Source organism: Saccopteryx bilineata, chromosome X (assembly GCF_036850765.1).
Source record: "Saccopteryx bilineata isolate mSacBil1 chromosome X, mSacBil1_pri_phased_curated, whole genome shotgun sequence".
Lineage (NCBI taxonomy): Eukaryota > Metazoa > Chordata > Mammalia > Chiroptera > Emballonuridae > Saccopteryx > Saccopteryx bilineata.
In genome coordinates, this window is record NC_089502.1 from 105470693 (window position 1) to 105477818 (window position 7126).

Below are 7126 nucleotides of genomic sequence, written 5' to 3' on the forward strand. Positions count from 1 at the left end.
GGTCCCCAAACTTTTTACACAGGGGGCCAGTTCACTGTCCCTCAGACCATTGGAGGACCAGACTATAAAAAACTATGAACAAATCCTTATGCACACTGCACATATCTTATTTTAAAGTAAGAAAACAAAATGGGAACAAATACAATATTTAAAATAAAGAACAAGTAAATTTAAATCAACAAGCTGACCAGTATTTCAATGGGAACTATGCTCCTGTCACTGACCACCAATGAAAGAGGTGCCCCTTCTGGAAGTGCAGCAGGGGCCGGATAAATGGCCTCAGGGGGCCGCATGTGGCCCGCGGGCCTTAATTTGGGGACCCCTGATATATACCATTGATAAATGAAAAAACTAAATAATTGTTTAAAAAATAGGGAAAATTAAATAGAACAAAAAAAATCACCAGGCTTCTATAGAACCATAAATAATGCTGAATAGCCAAAGCAATCCTGAGAAAAAAGAATGAGGCCAGAGGTATCACATTACCTGACTTCAAATTAAATTCCAGAGACAGGATAATCAAAACAGCATGGTATTGGCAGAAAAACAGTCTTACAGACCAATGGAACAGAATTGAGATCCCAGAAATAACCATATATATATGGATAAATAATCTTACAAAAAAGAGCCCAAAACACACAATAGAGAAAAGAAAGCCTCTTTAATAAATAGTCCTGGGAAAATTGTAAAGCCATATGGCATGGCAAAAGAATGAAACTTGACTACAGTTTGTTTCCCTGCACAAAAATTAATTCAAAAAGGACCAAACACTCAAATATAAGATCTGAATCAATGAAGTACATAAAAGAAAACATAGGTACTAGACTCATAGACCTTGGCCATAGAGAACAATTTATGAATTTGACCCCAAAATGCAAGAGAAGTAAATGTTAAAATAAATAAGTGGGACTATATCAAACTAAAAAGCTTCTGCACAGAAAAGAAACTGACAACAACAACAAAAAAAACAGCCAATCAAATGGGAGATAATATTTACAAATAATAGCTCTGATAAAGGGTTAATATCCCAAATATATAAAGAACTCACAAAGCTCAGCAACAAATAAGCAAACAGGCCAATTAAAAAATCGGGAGAGGACCTGAACAGATACTTCTCCCAAGAAGACATACAAATGGCAAACAAACATATGAAAAGATTTTCATCTTCATTAGCTATTTGAGAAATGCAAATCAGGACAACAATGAGATACTACCTCACACCTGTTAGGTTGGCTATTATCAATAAGATAGGTAATAACAAGTGTTGGAGAGGATGTGAAGAAATAGGAACCCTCTTCACTGCTGGTGGGAATGCAAATTATTACAACCATTATACAAGAAGGTATGCTAGTTCCTCAAAAAATTAATAATAGAACTACCATATGACCCAGCAATCCCCCTACTGGTTATCCACCCCCAAAACTCAAAAACATTGATAGGTAAAAACACATTCATCCTCATGTTTATCGCAGCATTATTCACAGTGGCCAAGACATAGAACAACCAATATGTCTTTTGATACAGGATTGGATAAAGAAGATGTGGTACATATATACAATGGAATACTACTCAGCCATAAGAAATGATGACATATTGCCATTTACAACAACATGGATGGACCTTGAGCACATTATATTCAGTGAAATAAGTAAATCAGATAAAGCTAGGAACTATGTGATTTCACACATAGATGGGATATAAAATTGAGACTCATGGACATAGACACAAGTTAAGTGGTTACTAGAGGGAGGGGAATGTGGGAACGGAGTCAGGGGAAGGGAGAAAAGATAGACAAATATAGAGTGATGGAAAATGATTTGACTTTGTGTGATGGGTGTACAACATAATCAACAATTCAAATGCTATAGAAACATTTATCTAAAACCTATGTACTCTTACTGATCAATGTCACCCTGTTAAATTGAATTTTCTACATAAATTTTAAAAGAAGGAATGTATCCTTGAACCCTGTGGCACCTAAAAACTAGAATCTGGAAAGGGAGAATCTTGTATCCAGGATTACAGAGCCTGTGAAGGTATAAACTATATTTGGGGCCTGCTAGCATTTAAGCTTAGTCCAGATAGCTGGATTTCTAGGAAGTCCCTTTAGGGTTTGATAAAGAACACAAAATGGGAAATTATGGGAGGGTTCATGATAGAGGTTAGGCATTGGAATGGTGACGTGGATGACAATGGGATGATTTAGAGTGAGAACACAATGCTGGATTGGAGAAGATTAAGGTAAGGCTCTAGCAAAAAGCTTTCCTTTAGAGTGCCATGGGAGCCATTGATAGGAGTGGCTGAGAGCCTAGGTTCTGGAATAGCTTGTCACTTAGGGATTCTAGTAGTGCTAGCCCCTGTCTCTTCCATGGGTCAAATGTCTACTGTCCTCACTCATTTCAGTAGACATAAGGAGATGAAATGGGAGAGTGAGAAAGTATGCAGCTTTTTCTCTTTAATTAGTGATAAAACCCTTATAATATATTTCAGAAATCAAGAGAGGCAGGAAGCAGTAGATACAAAGATGTCTATTCTGCTAAGAGTTCTCAGTCTTAGGATCTATTTTCAAGAACACCTTAGATTTTACCCCAAATGGGTCAATTGATTAGTCTAGTACCAAACTGATACACAGATGAGGGTAAGTTGGGGCTTTACATGTGAAATTGATCTCACTCAACCTCATCAACAGACTTAATTCATTTTTGCTGAATAATGGCTAGAGTGGTGGAGAATTATTACACTGTGGTAGGGAAAGGCAATGGAAATAAGGTATAATGTTTTCTATCCTCCCTTTCCCATTTTTTGTTTTTCCTTTTCTCTCTTCTCATAACCAGAAGTCTAGACAGGAAGCAGAATTCAATTACCAAGGAAATTGAAGCTGAATATTCTTGATTCTTCAGTTTGTGAGATAAAAACAAAATTGGTATTCAAAACACAAAACCTTATGGAGGATGTTTTTTAAAAATTTTTATTGTATTTATTGGGGTGACATTGTTAATAAAATTATATGTACTACTCACAAAAATTAGGGGATATTTCAAAATGAATATGAAGTGATAAAATATCCCCTAATTTTTGTGATCAGTGTATGTTTCAGGTGTACAATTCTATAATTCATCATCTGTATATTATATTGTGTGTTCACCACCCCAAGTCAAGTTTTCTTTCATCACCATCTATCTCCCTTTACCCTCTTCTACCTTTGACTACTTCCCTTTCTCTCTGGAAATCACCATACTATTGTCTGTGTCTATGAGGTGTTTTTTTTTTCTTTGCTTAACATCTTTTTCACCAGCCTCCCAATCCCCGGCCCTTCTGACAGCGGTCAGTCTGTTTTTTGTATCTATGAATCTATTTGATTTTGTTTATTAGTTTATTTTTTTCATTAGATTCCATATATAAGTGATATCATATGCTACTTTTCTTTCTCTGACTGGATTATTTCACTTATTATAATACTCTCCAGGTCCATCAATAAAATGAAAAGACTGAGTGGGAGAACATATTTGCCAATGATATATCTGATAATAGGTTAATATCTAAAATTATAAATAACTTATAAAATCTCACACCAAAAAGTAATCCCAAAACAATCCAATTTTAAAAAAGAAACTGAATATATCCACGCATGCTGCAAATGGCTCTTTCCAGGCTACCTGAATCATTACCAGCTAGAAGCAGCGGTCATTGGGACTTGGACATGAGCTTCAAAGTATAGAATGGTGACAACAATTCCAGTGCCATGCAGACTTTTCCTGTGGGGAACTTTCCTGGACTCCTGCTCCCTGTGACAGCTCCTAACAGACTGAACTGTGGTTGGGTTGCATTTTTCAGGGATTTGGCATGGTGATGGGGCCAACTTGAACTTGGTGAACATGTTAAGGTCACTACTCTTTTATGGATTCTTGCTGTATTGGCCAAGAGTTTGCTTAAAGGATTTTAATCACTGTAAAAAAAATAGAGGACTGGATGAAGAAGATGAGGCACATATACACCATGATATACTATTCAGCTAGGAGAAATGATGACATCGGATCACTTGCAGCGGAATGGTGGAGTCTTGGTAGCATTGTGTGGGGTGAAATGGGCGAATCAGAAAAAAAACAGGAACTGCAGGATTCCATACATTGGTGGGACATAGAAGTGAGACTAAGAGGCATGGACGGGAGTGTGGTGGTTACGGGGGGGTGGGGGGTGGGAAGGAGGGAGAGGAGGAGGGGGAGGTGTACAGAGAGAACTGGATGGAGGGTGGCGGAGGACGATCTCTCTTTGTGTGATGGGTATGCAACAGAACTAAATGACAAGATAACCTGGAAATGTTTTCTTTGAAATTATGTACCCTGATTTGATGTCACCCCATTAAAATAAAAATTTATTAAAAAAAAAAAAAAGAAACTGAATAGACCCTTCTCCAAAGAGGACATACAAATGGTAAATAGACATATGAAAACATGCTCAACATCACTAATCATCAGAGTAATGCAAATTAAAATCACAATGATACATTAATTCACATCTTTTAGAATGGCTATCATCAATAAATTAACAAACAACAAGTATTGGAGAGGATGTGGAGAAAAGGGAACCCTCCTGCACTGCTCATTGGAATGCAGATTGGTACAGTCATTGTGGAAAGCAGTATGGAGTTACCCGGAAGATGGGTTTTAACCAAACAGACCCATTCATCCTTATCATTGTTTTACATAAACAATATAAATACACAAAGATAAACAAAAATTTTCCTAGAAGTTTAGTTGAGAATCACTCTGTGGCATGGTTTTGAATCCTGCCCTACTGCTTTCTACTCTCACATTTGGCCTCAGCTGCCAGTCTCACACTCAGAGGAAAATAAGGCATCATTTTACCTTGCTCTAAAGGCAACAAAAGTACAAACCACACCAATCAACATCTTCCCCTAGAGGTCCTCCTTAAATCCCAGAAAATTGGTCCCAAAGTATTCGTCTTTCAATGTTTAATTAACATGTATTTATTTTTGGTTAAATATCAGAGTCGGTTGGAAATTTCATGGGAATACAGCGCCATTCTTTATATGTTGCTGCCCCTAGTGTAAAAAATGTAGACTGCATTCTCTTGATCGCTGCACGCCGCTCAGATTTTTTCCATTTGAACGTTGTAGAAACAATTTTAGCTTTGCTTTGTTTAGCTTCGCCCTAGAATCTCGAAGTCCCAACTGGTTACAAACTCAGTCTCCTCACCTACAGTTTCCTTTCCACATGCCAGATGCCATCGTGTCTTTCACTAAAGACTTCCTGGCAGATGGTAGCGCCATCCAGCGGGTCAAGCTGTTGCTGCAGGTGCAGCATGACAGCAAGCAAATCACGGCAGATGTCCCCACGGAGCAAGGAGTCCTGTCCTTCCGGTGTGGAAACCTGGCCAATGTCATCAAATACTTCCCCACCCAAGTTCTCAACTTTGTCTTCAAAGGTAAATTCAAGCAGATCTTCATGGGTAGTAGGACAAGAGAACCCAGTTTTGGCACTGCTTTGCAGGCAATCACATCAGGTAGTGCACTGGAGCCACCTCATTGTGTTTTGTGTATGCTTTTGATTTTTACCTGTGCACATCTAGCAGCTGATGTGGAAAAAGCTGGAGCTGAAAGGGAATTCAAAGGCCGCAATGACTGTCTGGTGAAGATCTACAAATCAGATGGGATTAAGGGCCTTTACCAAGGCTTTAATGTGTCTGTGAAGGCTATTATCATCTATCAAGCTGCCAACTTCAACATCTGTGACACTGTAAAGGGAATGCTTCCAGATCCCAAGAATACTCAAATCTTCATCAGCTGGATAGTGGTACAGTCCATCACCGTGGTGGCTGAGTTGACTTTCTATCCATTTGACACTATTCTTTGCCTCATGTTGATGCAGTCAGGGTGCAAAGGAACTGATATCATGTACACAAGTATGCTCGACTGCTGGAAGAAGATTGCTTGGATGAAGGAGGCAAAACTTTTTATCAAGGATGTGTGGTCAAATGTTCTCAGAAGCATGGGTGGTGCTTTTGTGCTTGTCTTGTATGATGAAATTAAGAAGTTCATATAAATTATTTCCTAGTCCTTCCCCACTTCCACCACTCTGAGCAGGCGTGTTGTATTGTATTATGTAACATCTTGAATATTCTTGACAAACTATTGGCTTTCTATTTATTAATGTCAACTATTTGCTGGTTGAAAATGAGAAGCAATAATATTCATCTGATGAATTTTTTCTTAAAGCCATTTCTGTGATGATGATGGGACTCAATTATATTTCTTATTTCAGTCATTCCTGATAAACAAAATATTTGAAAAAAATTCTGAAATATAAAGAAACAATTTTAGCCTTGTATCTGTACTTTTCCAGATATACAATTGAATAAATCTGTTAATATTTTTCATTATAGAGTATTAAAACAGGTAGTCTACCACTGGCCATAATTTCTTCTGATGGTAAAGTAGATTCTGCTCTGTGGCAACTGCTTTTTGATGTAGTCTCTGTTGTTAAATTTTAATAAAAACCATTCTATGCTTGTATACTCTGAAATAATTTCTGAAAGTTCATGTTGATGTCAACTGAGTTCTAATGATGTGATATCCACAGAAACCTTATCAGTTAAAGTGAACTGCCTTTAAAGTTTAAGAAGAGAGTAATCTTCTAAGACTGGAGAGTTTTCCATAGAAAACAATAAAGTTAAATTTGAAAGTGTGTGTGTGTGTGTGTGTGTATGTACAGGAGATAAGGGTAGGGTAATAAGAACTTGCATGCATCAGTATTCATCTCTTTTTTTTGTATTTTTCTGAAGTTAGAAGCAGGAGGCAGAAAGATAGACTTCCACATGCACCCCACCAGGATCCACCTGGCATGCCCACCAGGGGGTGATGCTCTGCCCATATGGGACATTGCTCCATTGCGGCAGGAGCCATTCTAGTGTCTGAGGCAGAGGCCATGGAGCCATCTTCAGCATCTGGGCCAACTTTGCTCCAATGGAGCCTTGGCTGCGGGAAGGGAAGAGAGAGATAGAGAGAAAGGAAAGGGGAAAGGGTGGAGAAGCAGATGGGCACTTCTCCTGTGTGCCCTGGCCGAGAATTGAACCTGGGATTTCCATATGCTGGGCTGATGCTCTACCG

The 7126-nt window shown here is 38.3% G+C and overlaps 1 pseudogene; it reads left to right on the top strand.

The window, feature by feature from the left end:
* Nucleotides 1–5234: 5234 nt before the first annotated feature.
* LOC136317763 (ADP/ATP translocase 2 pseudogene) lies at nt 5235–6062 on the top strand (annotated as a pseudogene).
* The last annotated feature ends 1064 nt before the right edge of the window (nt 6063–7126 follow it).